The sequence below is a fragment of the Pan troglodytes genome, chromosome 3, assembly GCF_028858775.2.
Source record: "Pan troglodytes isolate AG18354 chromosome 3, NHGRI_mPanTro3-v2.0_pri, whole genome shotgun sequence".
Taxonomy (NCBI): Eukaryota; Metazoa; Chordata; class Mammalia; order Primates; family Hominidae; genus Pan; species Pan troglodytes.
Genome location: NC_072401.2, coordinates 114,264,628 through 114,282,520, shown reverse-complemented (window position 1 = coordinate 114,282,520; position 17,893 = coordinate 114,264,628). Strand labels below are relative to the sequence as shown.

The 17,893-nt window shown below is 39.8% G+C and overlaps 1 protein-coding gene and 1 pseudogene across 2 annotated transcripts in view; one reads left to right on the top strand and one right to left on the bottom strand.

Moving 5' to 3' along the window:
• Positions 1-17,893, bottom strand: part of ANK2 (ankyrin 2) — a 684,795-nt gene that overhangs the window by 573,968 nt on the left and 92,934 nt on the right. The window lies entirely within an intron of this gene.
• LOC100612837 (eukaryotic translation initiation factor 2 subunit 3-like) lies at positions 5,705-12,454 on the top strand (annotated as a pseudogene).

Genomic DNA, 17,893 nt, shown 5'->3' with positions numbered 1-17,893 from the left:
AAATGAAACCAGAAGGAAACAATCATATAAATCCAGAAGGTGGAATTCTACCGGAAAACTGATCCAGTCTCGTGGCCGGGCGCGGTGGCTCACGCCTGTAATCCCAGCACTTTGGGAGGCCAAGGCAGGTGGATTACGAGGTCAGGAAATCGAGACCATCCTGGCTAACACGGTGAAACCCCATCTCTACTAAAAATACAAAAAAAAATTAGCCGGGCATGGTGGCAGGCCCCTGTAGTTCCAGCTACTCGGGAGGCTGAGGCAGGAGAATGGCGTGAACCCAGGAGGCGGAGCTTGCAGTGGGCCGAGATCGCGCCACTGCACTCCAGCCTGGGCGACAGAGCGAGACTCAGTCTCAAAAAAAAAAAAAGAAAGAAAGAAAAAGAAAATTGATCCAGTCTCTTCAGCAAGAAAATGTAACAAAACAACAACAACAAAAAAGCGGGAAGGGGCTGTGCGTGGTGACTCACGCCTGTAATCCCAGCACCTTGGGAAGCCGAGGGGGTGGATCACCTGAGGTCAGGAGTTCAAGACCAGCCTGGCCAACATGGTGAAACCTCGTCTCTACTAAAAATACAAAAATTAGCCGAGCGAGGTGGCGGGTGCCTGTAATCTCAGCTACTCAGGAGGCTGAGGCAGGAGAATTGCTTAAACCTGGGAGGCAGAGGTTGCGGTGAGCTGAGATCGCACCATTGCACTCCAGCCTGGGTGACAAAGTGAGACTCCATCTAAAAAATAAAATAAAATAAAATAAGCAAGAAGGAAACAGAACTTTTCTTAACTAACAGAGAAATATGAGCCATAGCTCACCACATATTAAGAATCATGCAGGTCATTGACTGGATCCTGATTTGAGCAACTTGGCTGGAAAACACACTGGGGCCAACAGAGGAAATCTGGATGTATACTGGGTATCAGAAGATAGCAGAGAATTATTTAATTTTGTAGCTGTGTTCATGATAAAAGTATTGTGCTCGGTTAAGAAAAAAATCTTTATTTGGCCAGGCACAGTGGTTCACACCTATAATCCTAGCACTTTGGGAGGCCAAGGCAGGTGGATCACCTGAGGTCAGGAGTTCGAGATCAGCCTGGCCAACATGGTGAAACCCCATTGCTACCTATATATATATATATATATATATATATATATATATATACAAAAAATTAAAATATCTTTATTTTAGAGATACTAAAGAACATAATGGTAAAGCAACATTATAATTTACCTCCAAATGCTTTAAAAAAATAAAGTAAATATGACAACATGTTAGCAATTGGCAAACCTAGATAAGAAATATACAGGTATTTGTTATACTCTCTATTTATTTTAATATTTGAAATGTTGTACAGTAAAATGTAATAAAACAGAACATTTCTCCCCAAATGCAGGGATTTTCTAAGTACTCAATTCTAATTTTTCTAATTTTTGTGTTTTTGGTTTATTTTTTGAAATGGGCTCTCACTCTCACCCAGGCTGGAGTGCAGTTGCGCGATCACAGCTCACTGCAGCCTTGACTTTCCCAGGCTCAGATGATCCTCCCACCTCAGTTGTTGTATTTTTAGTAGAGATGGGGTTTCACCATATTGCCCAGACTGGTCTCGAACTCCTGGGCTCATGCTATCTGTCCGCCGCAGCCTCCTAAAGTGCTAGGATTACAGGTGTGAGCCACTGTGCCTGGCCTGGTTTTATTTATTTATTTTTATTGATTTATTTTTTTTTAGACGGAGTCTTGCTCTGTCGCCCAGGCTGCAGTGCAGTGGCGAGATCTCGGCTCACTACAACCTCCGCCTCCCAGGTTCACGCCATTCTCCTGCCTCAGCCTCCGGAGTAGCTGGGACTACAGGCACCTGCCACCATGCCCGGCTAATTTTTTGTATATTTAATAGAGACGGGGTTTCACCGTGTTAGCCAGAATGGTCTCGATCTCCTGACCTCATGATCCATCCGTCTCGGCCTCCCAAAGTGCTGGGATTACAGGCGTGAGCCACCGCGCCTGGCCCTTATTTATTTATTTCTAACCATTTAACATTTAATTTAAACTACCAGGAAGTTTTTTTGAAGTGTTTTGTCTTTCCCCAGTTACCAAATGAATTGTCCTAGAAAATTTATTAAATAGTTTGGGCCGGGTGCAGTGGCTCACGCCTGTAATCCTAGCACTTTGGGAGGCTGAGGTGGGTGGATTACCTGAGTTCAAGAGTTCAAGACCAGCCTGGCAAACGTGGTGAAATGCCGTCTCTACTAAAAATAAAAAAATTAGCCAGGTGTGGTGGCACACACATGTAATCCCAGCTACTCAGGAGGTTGATGCAGGAGAATCACTTGAATCCAGGGGGACAGAGGTTGCAGCGAGCCGAGATCGCACCACTTTACTCCAGTCTGGGCAACAGAGAAAGAATTTGTCTCAATAAATAAATAAATAAATAGTCTGTATGTCCCCAGTTGTTATACCCATTTGTTTTCTATTAAGTTATGGATATATCAGAGTCTATCTCTGAAATAACTATTCCATTGATTTGTCTGTACCAGTGTCATTTTCATTTAATCATTATAGCCTATGTAGTGATCAACCAACCTTCTCTTTCTAATTTTCAAAGTCATTATTGTCTATTTATTTTTCTAGGTGATTTTTGGAATTTGCCCCCAGCCCCACAAAAATACCACAGGTGTTTCTGTCTTCTTGTTTTCTATTGAGTTTTCATTAAAATTGAATTGGGAAGAATTATCATCCCTACAATACTGACAACTAATACTTAATCCCACTTAAATTTTAAGAGCTGAAGTTTGTATTTCTTCTTTGTATTGTATCATAATTTGCTTTCTTTAAATTCTCCAACCACACTGGTTTTAGTTCTGCTCTCTGGAGTGACATAATATTTGATTACTCCTTCTTTCACATAATGGGAGAGAGTAATTATGCTCCCACTTTATTCAGCCATTTCCTATTTGACATGATTTTTGCTGTCTTCATCATCCTGCTCACCCACTTCCGGATATGCTCCACTTTGTCAATATTTCCTCTTGAAATAGGGAACCCAGATCTAAGGACTCAAGACTCCAAATGTGTGTGGTCTGAGAATCACAAAGAAGTGGGATGACTATTTCCCTTACTCTGGACACTCAGCTGTTATTAATGCAGTGTAGATTTGTATCCCCATGTCTTGGCAGTACTCTTCACTACTGGCTCACATTGAGCTTGCAGTCAACTAAAATCACTAGAACTTTCTCACTGACTGTTCTTAAAATAGACCTTCATTTTCTTGAACATAAGCACATGAATGCTGAATTATTTGTACATAAATGGTTATATAAATCCTGATGAGATTTCATCTTTTCAATATTGGTTTATCATTTCAGCCTAATTATAAATCCCAATTCTATTTTTCAAAGCATTAAAACTTAGTCATCTGCAAATTTAATAAACATGTCTTTTTTTGGTCTCATCCACAGTCTGACAAAGAGCAAAGGGCCAAGTCCTATAACAAAGCAACCAAATGCTGTTTCTGGGGAATTGCCCAAGGCCAGGTTGAAATAGTGGATTTTCAGCATTTCTTTATTAACTAGGAGACCTATGAAAGAAAAGACCAAGGTTTCTTTCATCTCATTTGCTCTTCGTAAACCCAAACTTATTCCTACTGATTATTTCTCCCTAATCTAAGTACTCACAAACCACCTATTTTAAAATTCAGTCTAAATGTTGCTGAGGACTAATGTGAAACCTAAGTATACATCAAAATCCAAATTTTACCCCCTTTCTGAAAACATGGATAAAATTCACCATCATCCAGAACCTTTGCCATTCTCCAGCTCTCCTCAAAGAATAGTAACTGTTCTGCCCATTTTCAGTGTTCTGCCACGTTCTTCCTTACAACCTGAAACTGTGAACTCATTATGAGACTTAAATGCACTTCTGTGACGGTATCTGCATAAATGTTTGTCTCCTCAAGCAGATTTTTAGTTCCTTAAAAACAATATGCAATCTTATTCAGTTCAATTCAACTGACACTTAATGAGTTTCAGGTATTTTAATAGCAACCGTGATAGGAGACAGGAAGGCCCCTACAAAAGAATGACAGGAACAGAGTTGCAGCACAGCACAGTGTGCCTAGAGACTAGAAACAGTTCTACACTGCTTAATTGAGATGTATGGAGCAGCAGGACATGAGGATGCAGAGGTAGTTAAAAGAGCGCTCCATCAGAGAGGGCCTTGGAAGCCATGCTAATAAACACCAGCTTTATCCGATAGAAGAGAGTTGGAAATGGGCCACCCAAGACCCAGATTATTCCCCTGAAGACTCATTTTGTTTTCCCAGCACACTCTTAAACAAAGAAAAGAGGATTCCTCAAAAGACTAAAAATGGAACTGCCATAAGACCCAGCAACCTCACTGCTGAGTATACATCCAGAAGAAAGGAAATCAGTATATATATTTTTTCATTTTTTTCTTTTTTGAAACAAGGTCTCACTCTGTCACCTAGGCTGGAGTACAGTGGCATCATCACGGCTCACTGCAACCTCAGCCTCCCTGGGCCCAAGTAATCCTCCCACCTCAGCCTCCCCAAGTAGCTGGGACTACAGGCATGCGCCACCAAGCCTGGCTATTTTTTTTATTTTTTGTAGAGACTGGGTCTTGCCATGTTTCCCAGCCTGGTCTCAAACTCCTGGGATCAAGCAATCCTCCTGCCTCAGCCTCCCAAAGCACTGGGATTACAGGCATGGGCACCACACCTGGCCTGAAATCAGTATATTGAAGAGATATCTGCACTCCCATGTTTATTACAGCACTGTTCACAATAGCCAAGATTTGGAATCAACCTAAGTATTCATCAGTGGATGAATGGATAAAGAAAATGTAGTATATATACACACAGTGGAGTAGTATTCCAGCATAAGGAGAATGAAATGCTGTCATTTGCAACAACATGGATGGAACTGGAGAACATTATGTTAAGTGAAATGAACCAGGCACAGAAAGACAAATTTCACATGTTCTCATTCATACGTGGGAGGTAAAAATTAAAACAATTCAATGGAGAGTAGAATGATCATTACCGGAGGCTAGGAAGGGTAGTGTGAGGGGGAGAAATGTGGCGATGGTTAATGGGTGCAAAAATATATTTAGAGAGAATAAGATCTAGTTTTGATAACACAATAGGGTTACTATAATCAACAATAATTTATGGTATATTTTTAAATAACTAAAAGAGAGGAATGTTGGAATGTTTCTAACACAGAGAAATGATGAATGCTTGTTATAATGAATACCCTGGTTACTCTGATGTGATTATTACACATTGTATGCCTATATCAAAATATCATATCTACCCCATAAATATATACATCTATTTTGTACTTATAATAATTAAAGGCTTAAAAATTTAAAAATGAAGATAGAAAAGTCTGCATGTGGCCGGGCGCAGTGGCTCACGCCTGTAATACCAGCACTTTGGGAGGCCAAGGCAGGTGGATCACGAGGTCAGGAGTTCGAGCCTGACCAACATGGTGAAACCCTGTCTCTACTAAAAATACAAAAATTAGCCAGGTGTGATGGCATGCGCCTGTAATCCCAGCTACTCAGGAGGCTGAGGCAGGAGAATTGCTTGAACCCGGGAGGCAGAGGTTGCAGTGAGCCAAGATCACCCCATTGCACTCCAGCCTGGGCAACAGAGTGAGACTCTGTCTCAAAAAAAAAAAAAAAAAATCTGCATGCCTATCTGCTTTGTCACAGTCCCTACACCCTTGTTTTACACCACCCCAGGAACATTGGCTCTTGAAGAAATGAACCCTTGTCTAGCTTATTTACGACAGTGCCTAGATCAGTGCCTGGTGCATAGCGAGCACGAAAAATGGTCTGTTGACTGACTTGTTGGCCTGGCCCATTTTGGTTCATGTTACCTGGTACAATGGTAGGCAACCAATAACAACTGCCGCAAATACTTCTGGTTTCCTCTCATTTCATAAAAATGTATGAAGCTTAGTTTTAAAATTTCATTTTTTTAAAGAATTTCCCATTTCTCTGGCACCTGCTTGTCTTTCAACATCCTCATGATGTAATTATACGTGTCTTTCATTTGACTTTTTGAGGCCTAATTTTCCTACAAACAGTGGTCTGACTCAGCCCAGCCCTCCTTTCCGTGGCTACTTCGCATTCAGGGATGATCTGGTCACATCCTTCCTCAGTGCTAGTCACTTCTACATCTCCAACCTATTCTTCCTGGGTGTTCAGAATAAAGTTCTGATTAACCGTTCTTATTGGTTCTTCACCACTCTGTGAGGCACAATTTTTGTGTCCGTTGCAATTTTGTTTCTTTTTTTGAGAAGGGGTCACAATTCATCAGCCAGGCTAGAGTGCAGTGGCACAATCACGGCTCACGACAGCCTTGAACTCCTGGGCTCAAGCAATCCTCCCGCCTCAGCCTCCAGAGTATCTAGTATTACAGGTGCGTGTGCCACCATGCCTGGCTAGTTTTTTGTTTGTTGTTTTTGTAGAGACAGGGTCTTGCTGTGTTGCCCAGATGAGTCTTGAACTCCTGGCCTCAAGCAATCTCCTGCCTCACATGTTCCAGTTTATATTTGCATTTATATTTGGAAAATATCATCCATGTCCTCTATATGGGTCTTGAATTCTTGGCTTCAAGCAATCCTCCCACCTCACATGTTACAATTTATATTTAGAAAATATCATCCAAGTCATCGATATCTTCTGGCATTCTATAACAAGCTCCCTCAATGAGTTACATTGTGTTTTGTTCTCATGTTATCTATATGCAAATGCTCATCACTTTCGATTTCCTCAATTTTTGTCCAAGGAGGTAGCTTCTTGAAATGCAGTGCTAATGCCACCATAGCCCTGTCCCTTCATACACTCATACATATGCTCATAAATAGAAAATCAAACAACTATACCATCAGAGCTGCTTCTCTTGAATAAAGTATTGTTTTAAAAACTGTGAGATTGGCCGGGCACGGTGGCTCACGCCTGTAATCCCAGCACTTTGGGAGGCCAAGGTGGGCAGATCACAAGGTCAGGAGATCGAGACCATCCTAGCTAACACGGTGAAACCCCGTCTCTACTAAAAATACAAAAAAAATTAGCCAGGCGTGGTGGCAGGCGCCTGTAGTTCCAGCTACTCGGGAGGCTGAGGCAGGAGAATGGTGTGAACCCAGGAGGCGGAGGTTGCAGTAAGCCGAGATCACGCCACTGCCCTCCAGCCTGGGTGACAGAGCGAGACTCCATCTCAAAAAAAGAAAAAAAAAAACCGTGAGATTGGTCATACGTCAATGATTATAAAAGCTGCAATGTATATAAGGGGCTTCATTATACTATTCTCTCTATTACACTATTTGGCTATAAGGGGCTTCATTATATTATTCTCTGTCTATTATACTATTTGGAAATTTAAATATTAAAAATACTTTTTAACTCTTTGCAAAATTGTCATTTTATTTCTTTATTCAACAAACATCCACTGATCAAACATGCTAAACAATACAGAGATTAAGACATAGTCTCTATATATGGTTACCAAATAAAATACAAGAGGCCTGCCTTGTTGAATTTGAATTTAGATAAACAATAGTATATTTTTTAGTGTAAGTATGTTCCATGCAATATTCGAGATATTTATTCTCTCACAATTCTGCATGTAGAAATTCTGAAATCAGTTTCACAGGGTTGAGATCAAGATGTCGACAGGATTGTGCTCCCTCCAGAAGCTCTAGAGGGAGAATCTGCTCCTGCCTCTTCTAGCTTCTGGTGGCAGCCAACATTCTTTGACTTGTGGCCGCATCCATTACTCCAGTCTTCAAGGCTTCCATTTTCAAATCACAATCTACTCCTCCTTTCCCTAGCCTTCTCTTCTGTGCTTGTGTCAAACTGCCCTTCTGCCTGCCTCCTATAAAGGCACTTGCCTATCGCTTATAAAGTAGGCTTTTAGGGCCCATCTGGATAATCCAATATAATCTTGCCATATCAAGATCCTTAATCACATTTGCGAAGACCCTTTTCCAAGTAAGGTAACATTTAAGGGTTCCTGGAATTAGGACCTGATACCTTGAGGACCATTATTCAGGCTACTATAGATGCTATATAGATAACTACTACTATATATCTACTACTATGATAGATATTCTCGAGGGAATACTGGAGAAACTTGAAAGGAGATCAAGGAAGAGGCAGATGTCAAGACAGGCTTCCTAAATCAGTGGTGTCAGAGAATATAAATCACTAAAAGCAGCAGTTATAACAACAGCCAGTAATCAGACCAATCAGAACAGACACAGGCTATAAATAACCACTGCAGCCTACCAGTGAGTACCAGTTGAGCATCAATCTTGATAAGAGATGTAATGTTGGATGCTTGCTACAGAAGAATAAATAAGAAGTAGCAACTGGATGACAAAAATCATTTGCACACGATTCCTAACATATCACCTCGGGAGGAATCATGGGCAGGAAGATTGCCCCATATAGTTTGAGGCGTATCGTTTTTGTTTTTGTTTTTGTTTTAACTCCTATGTTGTCGATATTGCTCTTCAAAAAAAGTCTACATTGCCTGTCACTTCAAGTATTTTTTTCAACCCAATTTGCTCAAAATTTCTACTCAATTATTTACTTAATAATTTTAATTTTTTTCATAAAAGTAAGTTGCTTTGTGCAAAAACAGCATGGCAATATAAGGTTATATAAAGGAATAATGCCCCTCTCCTCCACCTAATCCCACTTCCCAGAGATAAGCACATCAACAGATACATCAAGGACTTTATCTGTCAGCCAAGATTGCGCCTGCACTCCAGCCTGGGGAACAAGAGCGAAACTCCATCTCAAAAAAGAAAAGAAAAGCCAGTGAGGCTGACTTTCTCAAAAGGGGTTCTTCATTTGAACACAGAGCACAAAAAATTGAGTGACTATTTCTCAATTCTCCCAACGATGGCAAATAACTGGTACCATTCTAGACGCAGAGAGAAGTTAATTCATTACATGCAATGAATACCTTACAGCTATTAGGACTTATTTCACTCCCAGAACTCCAGAGGGCCTGAATCATATGAAGTAAATTCCTGTGAGATATAAATATATCATACACACACACACACACACATGCTAGATTTGTACTATATCTCACTATACTAGTATATATACTAATTGGTAAAAGAAAATGCATATCTGCAAAACTAGAATACAGTAGCATTGCTAATCATAATGTGGGTTGAAAAAATGTAGTCTGAAGAGTGGAAGGGTTAGGTGTTTTTAAAGGATACTTTAATTGGCCTATCATATCCTGCTGACTCAGCCTTCTTCCCTCGAGAGAGGCCAGAATATGAGCTCTTGGAGAGAAGGAACGACATTTGTCGTGACTCCACATTTTGCTGAAATTTGAACTCCTAATAATTAACATCGTGCATGGCATATACTCCATTTCATTGACCCAATGAATGGATGGATGAATAAGCTGTGTTATATTGCTTCCTAGATTATTTTCTATAGGTAGTTAATTTTACATGTGGTGTGTGGATTCTTGTTCATTCTTTCAACAAGAACCTTCTATGTGAGTGAATCCTAGGCTAGGAACTGAGACAGGTTATGTGTTGTACATCAGAATTCATGTTATTAAGGATTAATCTACTGCTTTACACATTTTAGTCATTATTTACAAAAAAAAAAAAAAAAAGAGGTGGGCTGGGCGCGGTGGCTCACTCCTGTAATCCCAGCACTTTGAAGGCTGAGGCGGGCGGATCACCTGAAGGCAAGAGTTACAAGACCAGCCTGGCCAACATGGCAAAACCCTGTCTCTACTAAAAATACAAAAGTTAGCCAGAAATGGTGGCGTGCGCCTGTAATCCCAGCTACTAGAGAGGCTGAGGCAGGAGAATCGCTTGAATACAGGAAGCGGAGGTTGCAGTGAGCCAAGATCCTGCCACTACACTCCAGCCGGGGTGACACAGCGAGACTTCATCTCAAAAAAATAAAAATAAAAATAAAAATAAATAAATAAAAATTTTAAAAGAAAGGAAAAAATGTTGGAGAGGACGTAAAGTTGGAACTCTTGTAAACTGCTGGTAGAAATATAAAATGGTGCCACTACCCTAGAAAACAGTATGGAGGTTCCTCAAAAATTAAAAATGGAATTACAATATGATCCAGCCATTCCATTTATGGGCACATACCAGAAAGAATCGGAAGCAGGCACTCGAACAGGTGTCTGTGCACCCATGTTCATGCAGCATTATTCACAATAGCCATTTGCCCATTGAAGCAACACAAGTGTCCTTCAATGGGCAAATAGATAAAACAAAATATGGTATATACATACAATGGAACGTTATTTAGCTTTACAAAGGAAGGAAATTCTAACACCTGCTACATTGTGGATGAATCTTGAAGACGTTATACTAAGCAAAATAAGCCAGTCACAAAAGGACAAATAGTGTGACTCCATTTATATGAGGTACCTAAAGTAGTCAAACTCATACAGACAGAAAGCAAATGGTGGTTGCCAGGGACTGGGGGATAGGGAATTATTTTTTAATGGGTATAGAATTTCAGTTTTGCAAGATGAAAAAAGATCTGGAGACAGATAGTGGTAATGGTTGCACAACACTGTGAATGTACTTAATGCCACTGAACTGTACACTTTAAAATGGTTAAAATGAGCTCCACGCCAGGGGCTCTAGGCACCATCAGACCTACCATGGACAAGCCAAGACAATGGTACCAACCTGAGTAAGTTAGATGGCCAGTCCTGGCACTACCACACCCTTGTGCTACACCAGTGGGGCTAAAGAAACCATGCTATGCATGAGGATGTTACTGAGTGGACTCTACTTTTACACAAAGTTATCAAGCAGATGAGCCACAACTAATATAGGTACAATTGATCATGTTGCTCATAGAAAATCCATAACTGTGGCCAGGCGCGGTGGCTCATGCCTGTAATCCCAGCACTTTGGGAGGCCGAGGCGGGAGGATCACCTGAGGTTGGGAGTTCAAGACCAGCCTGGCCAACATGGAGAAACCCCATCTCTACTAAAAGTACAAAATTAGCCGGGGTGGTGGTGCATGCCTGTTATCCCAGCTACTCAGGAGGCTGAGGCAGGAGAATCGCTTGAACCCGGGAGGCGGAGGTTGCGGTGAGCTGACATCATGCCATTGCACTCCATCCTGGGCAACAAAAGAGAAACTCTGTCTCAAAAAAAAAAGAAAATCCATAATTGTAAAAACTATTTCTGTCATTCACATGTCAGGTTCAAAAATGAACTGTAAAGAAATATTACTATCAAGTTTGGACACATTAAATGCCAAGATTATAAACTCGATGACTCAAGTTTCCTCGGCCAGAATGTTACAGATTCTGTGGAAGTAGTACACCTTGATGAGTTTCCTATAAATATTCCAGGGACCAAAAGAAACTTTGAACTAGTCAGACATGTTTCCTTGGTTGACTGTCCTGCCATGATATTTTGATGGCTACTTTGTTGAACGGTATAGCAGTGATGGATGTGACCTTTCTGTTGATAGTCGGCAATGAATCTTGTCCTCAACCTCAGACTCCTCTGAACACCTGGCTGCCATAGATATTACGAAGCTGAAACATACTTTCATTCTGTAAAATAAAATTAATTTGGTAAAAGAAAGTAAGGCTAAAGAACAGTATGAACAGATCCTTTAATTGTATTAATATAAAGTAGAGTAGCAGAAGAGCCTCCTATTATTTTCATTTCTGTTAAGCTGAAATACAATCCTGAAGTTGTCCGTGAGTATATAGCAAGGAAAATTTCAGTACCTCCAAGAGACTTTACTTCAGAACCCCAACTTATTGTTATTAGGTCATTTGATGTTAACAAACCTGGCTGTGATATTGATGATATTACCAGGGAGTACAACTGGTGGCAGTATTTAAAAAGGTGTATTAAAGGTGGTCCAGGAGACAGGAGTCAGACTTGGTATTGTTCCCAAAAATAGTGAAGGAAAACTCATGTGTAAAACAATCATTTCCAAACTTGTATCACTTTTTGCAGAATACAATGATCCTCAGTACACTGCTCCAGGGAGTCTTATGGGAGTTGGAACAAAAATTTACCCAACATCCATAGAATGGCAGGGCAGGTGCTTGGTGCAGTTGGAGCTGTACCTAAGATCGTCACAGGACCAGAAATGTCCTATTTACTGCTTAGACAGCTTCTAGGTGTATGTATAGAAGAAGGCAAAAAAACAGAAAAAGTACAAAAGCTGTCCATGAGCGAAGTTCTTATAGTAAACATACGATCTCTGTCTACAGGAAGAAGAGAGTGCAGTCAAAGATGATTTGGGTAAAATAGTTCTCACTAATCCTGTGTGCACAAAAGTAGGAGAAAAAAATTGCCCTTAGCCAAAGAGTTGAGAAACATTAGCATTTAATTCGTTGGGATCAGATAGGAAGAGAAGTGGCCATGAAGCCAACAGTAGATGACAAGTGAAGAATTACAGTTAAATAACACAGTTGGGCAAACTCAGAATTTCTCTTAGTAACCTGAGGGTGTATTTTCAAAACCAAATGAGGGAATACATTTCACAGCTCATTACCTTTGTAGAAACTTGTCAGGTGATCCTCACTTTTTGTGATGAAAATTTAACTTCTTCTACTTAAAGAGTTGGATATATAATAATGTCAAAAATGGTATGTTGATCAATTTAATATACATTTTAGCAGACATTGATCATTGTTAAACACTTTCAGATTTGTACTTCAATGAGCTTTGAAATGAAACTGCTTGTTACAACAGACCTTTGTTGTATCACACATACCACTGGACCTATCTGAAATAAAGTTTTTATTTTAAAAAAGAAAAGAAAAGAAAAAAAAAAGAAGGTGGCCAGACATGGTGGCTCATGTCTGTAGTCCTAGAACTTTGGGAGGCCAAAGTGAGAGGATTGCTTGAGGCCAGAAGTTCGAGACCAGCCTGAACAACATGGTGAGAACCCGTCTCTATTTAAGTTAAAAAAAATTTAATAGTTAAAAAGGTAAGTTTTACGATATGTATGTGTGTGTGTATATATATATAGATAGATATATAGATATATGGATATTTGTTTTTTTGAGACGGAGTTTCGCTCATGTTGCCCAAGCTGGAGTGCAATGACACAATCTCGGTTCACCGCAACCTCCACCTCCTGACTTCAAGCAATTCTCCTGCCTCAGCCTCCCGAGTAGCTGGGATTACAGGCATGCACCACCACATCTGGCTAGTTCTGTATTTTTAGTAGAGACGGAGTTTCTCCATGTTGGTCAGGCTGATCTTGAACTCCCAACCTCAGGTGATTTGCCCACCTCAGCCACCCAAAGTGCTAGGGTTACAGGTGTGAGCCACCACACTCAACCACGATATGTATATTTTATCACAATTTTTTTAAAAATTCATCTCAGCCAGGTGCTGTGGCTCATGCTTGCAATTGCAGAACTTTGGGAGGCTGAGGCAGGTGAACCACTTGAGTCCAGGAGTTGGAGACCAGCCTGGCCAACATAGTGAAACTCCATCTCTACAAAAAATACAAAAATTAGCTGGGCATGGTGGTGTACACCTATAGTCCCAGCTACTCCCAGAGTCTGAGATGCAAGGATCGCCTGAGCTGGGGAGGTTGAGGATGCAGTGAGCCATGATCACACCACTGCACTCCAGCCTGGGCAACAGAGTGACAACCTGTCTCAAAAAAAAAAAAAAAAAAAAAAAAAAAAAGGCTGGGCACAGTGGCTCACGCCTGTAATCCCAGCACTTTGGGAGGCTGAGGCAGGTGGATCACGAGGTCAGGAGCTTGAGACCAGCCTGGCCAACATTGTGAAACCCCATCTCTACTAAAAAAACAAAAATTAGCCAGGTGTGGTGGCAGGCACCTGTAATCCCAGCTGCTCAGGAGGCTGAGGCAGGAGAATCACTTGAACCCGGGAGGCAGAGGTTGCAGTGGGCCGAGATCGCACCACTGTACTCCAGCCTGAGGGACAGAGCGAGACTCCATCTCGGAAAAAAAAAAAAATTTAATCTAGTTCTCCTTTCTAATCCTGTACCTGGATCTTGACATTTATCTAACTTTAGGGTCTGTAGGTCTTGTTCATCTTTCATTGAGAGAAATATTTATACACTTTACCTGAGCACTGAGACTCTGTGAGCAACTGGGGCCACTCTTGGGTTACCTTTCCCTGGAATGAAGGGCTAGTTATCATCATGTCAAGTCTCTGAGTAATATATCCAAACATAAATCTCCCAGGAATCTAGTTTAATTGTATTGACACTGAAGTTAGAGTGGGTGTTAGGGATGGGGCACAGTGGAGAGTGGTAATCTCAATCTCTCTTCCACATTTATTGGAAAATAACATCCACAGATAAGATGGCTTCTGGGATTGTCCAGTGCTCTCTGTCCCTACTTCTATTATTGCAAAGTTTAGTCTCCAAAGGAATCCAAAAGAAGTCAAATTAGATTTGTAGGGGAGAGAGAGAAAATTTAAAATTATGCAGCATGTACCAGATACTGCTATTGTTGCTTGACATTCATTACCTAATTTGATTTTCATAACAAACATGTTATCATCTTTGGACTAGGAGACAAATCTAGTTATTTTCTGACTCCAGAGCCCAGGCTCATTCTATTCTATTATGCTCACAGTTGCCTAGAGTCCATTTCTGTCACTGCCTCCTCCTGGAAAAAGCTGTGTTACCCTAAAATCAAAAATCTATAGCCAAACTTTTATGTTGGCAGGCAAATGAGACTCCTGGCACCAAGTTTACTCTTTGATGAAAGCACTTAATACTGATTCCCTGTTAAAATAGTTTGGGGAGGAGGGAGAGAAGGGGGAATGGCAGAAGAAAGTGCTTCTTTATCTCTGCATTCAGTACCTCCCTTGGCTCAAAAAAGAAAACAGAGCAACAAACTCATATAGATGAAAGAAATTAAACTTGATGCCTGAAAATCACTAAGCATAAATTTAGGCTTATATATTGTACTTTGCTACAAACAAACTAGACCTTTTTGACTTAATCATACCTAAATTGCTTTTCCAGGAGTATTGGTCATGGGATTATTTTGCTTTATTAGCTAGGAATAGACAAAGCAATAAACAAATAAGATAACTACATACTCTGCTTCTATCAATCACTTAATCAACTATCTCCCAACAAATGATCTGATTCTTCTTCCAAACAAGAAGACTTGTCTATCAAAATACTACTTTAAGGACATCAAATCCTTACAAATAAAATCTTAATACACATCAACAAATTTTATAAGACATCCAAGTTAGAAATCCGTGCAAATAAACTATTAACTGCATGAAAACTTTCCAAAGGATTTTCATAATCTTTTATAGCTTATCTTAAATTGAAATTCACATTTTGTCACAAAAGCACTTCAGAGTTCTGTGTTTGCATTGTAAAATGTCTTCTGACACACTGGATTGGGGTAAAGTCAACAATTAGTTACTCTATAAACCAAATAAAATGTGATTATGGGGTGCTGAGGAGCTGCTTGTTACTCAATGGAGAAAATTATTGGCTGGGCACAGTGGCTCATGCCTGTAATCCCAGCACTTTGGGAGGCCGAGGCAGGCAGATCACTTGAGTTCAGGAGTTCCAGATCCTGGACAACATGGTGAAACCCCATCTCTACCAAAAAAAATAGCCAGGTGTGGTGGCACGTGCCTGTTGTCCCAGCTACTCGGGAGGTTGAGGTGGGAGAATCATTTGAACCTTGGAAGCAAAGGTTGCAGTGAGTCCAGATTGCACCACTGCATTCCAGCCTGGGTGACAGAGTAAGACCCTGTCTCAAAAAAAAAAAAAAAAAAAAAAAGAAAAGAAAATTATTTTATTTCTATCTGAGCTTTGGTTTTCTCATTTATAAAAGATAGTATATAACAAAATCATCTCTTAGTACATTTCAGTCTTTAAGTTTCTATCATTTGGTTATTCAGTAATATGATAAACCAAAATATAAAATAATTCCTATCTAATTGTTAGTATGTAATGACATAGTGAGGAAAAATTATTAACAGGGGTTTTCAGAGTAAATAACAATGATAAAATCTACTTCTCTTATTACTACTTTTCTAAATTATTATTTGATACCTAATATGCCTTAATATCATTAAATTCTCTGAAAAATATAAATATTATTCTGGCCTTTCATATAACTAATTTCACATTAAAACCTTAATTTCTTAAAGAAACACGTTTAGATTTGCCTTTTTTTTTATTCGTGCAAATTTATGGGGTACATGTGCAATTCTGTTACATGCATAGGTGCATGTAGCAATCTAATAATGGTCAAGTCAGCACTTTTAAAAACCTTTACTTATTTACAATTTGTTTTAATTTCTTTGACAAAATGATTTAACAAACGGCATCACAAGATCTAAAAATTTAATTTTAAGTTTTTCTTACATTTTTAATACCTATAAGTTTTTAATAGTATAAATCGAGGTTCTCCTTGAAGTAAACCACATTCTTCTGGTTTTATTTTAAAATTTTGGATCAAAAGGAATTGTAAGTTTACATTATCCAAAAAAGAAAAAAGAAATGTAGTTTTGAGGTAGCAGATGGGAGGTTTAAAAATAATGCACTCATTTCCAAAAGATGCTATAATAAGCATGTTTCAGCTTTATAATAAAACAACAATAAAAGAAATAGCATACCATGCAAATAAAATTCACATCTTCCTTTATAATAGGGCAAAATTTTTCTATCCTTCTCCTTTCTTTGGGGTCTATGTTTCTCCGTGTTTCTAAAATAGTAGTAACTCAACTAAGCAGGGAAGATGGAAAATTATAGAATGTGTAGCATCTCTATGTTTCTTACATACCTTGTATCAGATGAAATTAGTTTCTCATAAACCTTGTATCCGACAAAATATTTTTCTGCTATAGTTATATAAAATATTTATTTTTATGAGACCCACAGTAAACACCAAGCACCTAAAATGACAACCATCCTTCCCTAGTAACCATTTTATAGTTATCAACAATGCTGATCATTGTAGACTGTGGATCCTCTTTAATACTAAAAGGATTCAAATTCCATGGCAATACTACTTGTACAGTAAGAATGCTTTCAAATCCTCCAAATGTTTAGTTGTCACTAGGTCCAATTCTGATATCCTGCCTGATGCAAAATTTACATCAGTGCCTACTAAAAAAGGAACTAAATATAAGGATGGGTTGTCGCAGGGCACGGTGGTTCACACCTGTAATCCCAGCACTTTGGGAGGCTGAGGCGGGCGGATAGCCTGAGGTCAGGAGTTCGAGACCAGCCTGACCAACATGGAGTAACCCTGTCTCTATTAAAAACACAAAATTACCCAGGTGTGGTGGTGCATGCCTGTAATCCCAGCTACTCGGGAGGCTGAGGCAGGAAAATCACTTGAACCCAGGAGGCGGAGGTTGCAGTGAGCCGAGATCACACCGTTGCACTCCAGCCTGGGCAACAAGAGCAAAACTCCGTCTCGGAAAAAAAAAAAAAAAAAGAAAGGATGTGTTGAAGAACAAAATAAAATGTGGTTTATGTTCTGTAAAAGTAGTTACCAGCATCTACTAACATACAATCTATCTGTAATGTTATTAGGAACTTGTCTTTTAAAGAACCAATATACATATATTCCCTTTATTTCTGTTACTCATAAAGATGTGGGAATTCTATCCAAGTAGATTTTAATATTTTTACTTCTTTTATCTAACAAAGTATAGGCTGCTTTAGAAGTAAGAGGCTAGGCTGGGCGCGGTGGCTCACGCCTGTAATCCCAGCACTTTGGGAGGCCGAGGTGGGCGGATCACAAGTTTAGGAGATCGAGACCATCCTGGCTAACATGGTGAAACCCCGTCTCTACTAAAAATACAAAAAAAATTAGCTGGGCGTGGTGGCGGGCGCCTGTAGTCCCAG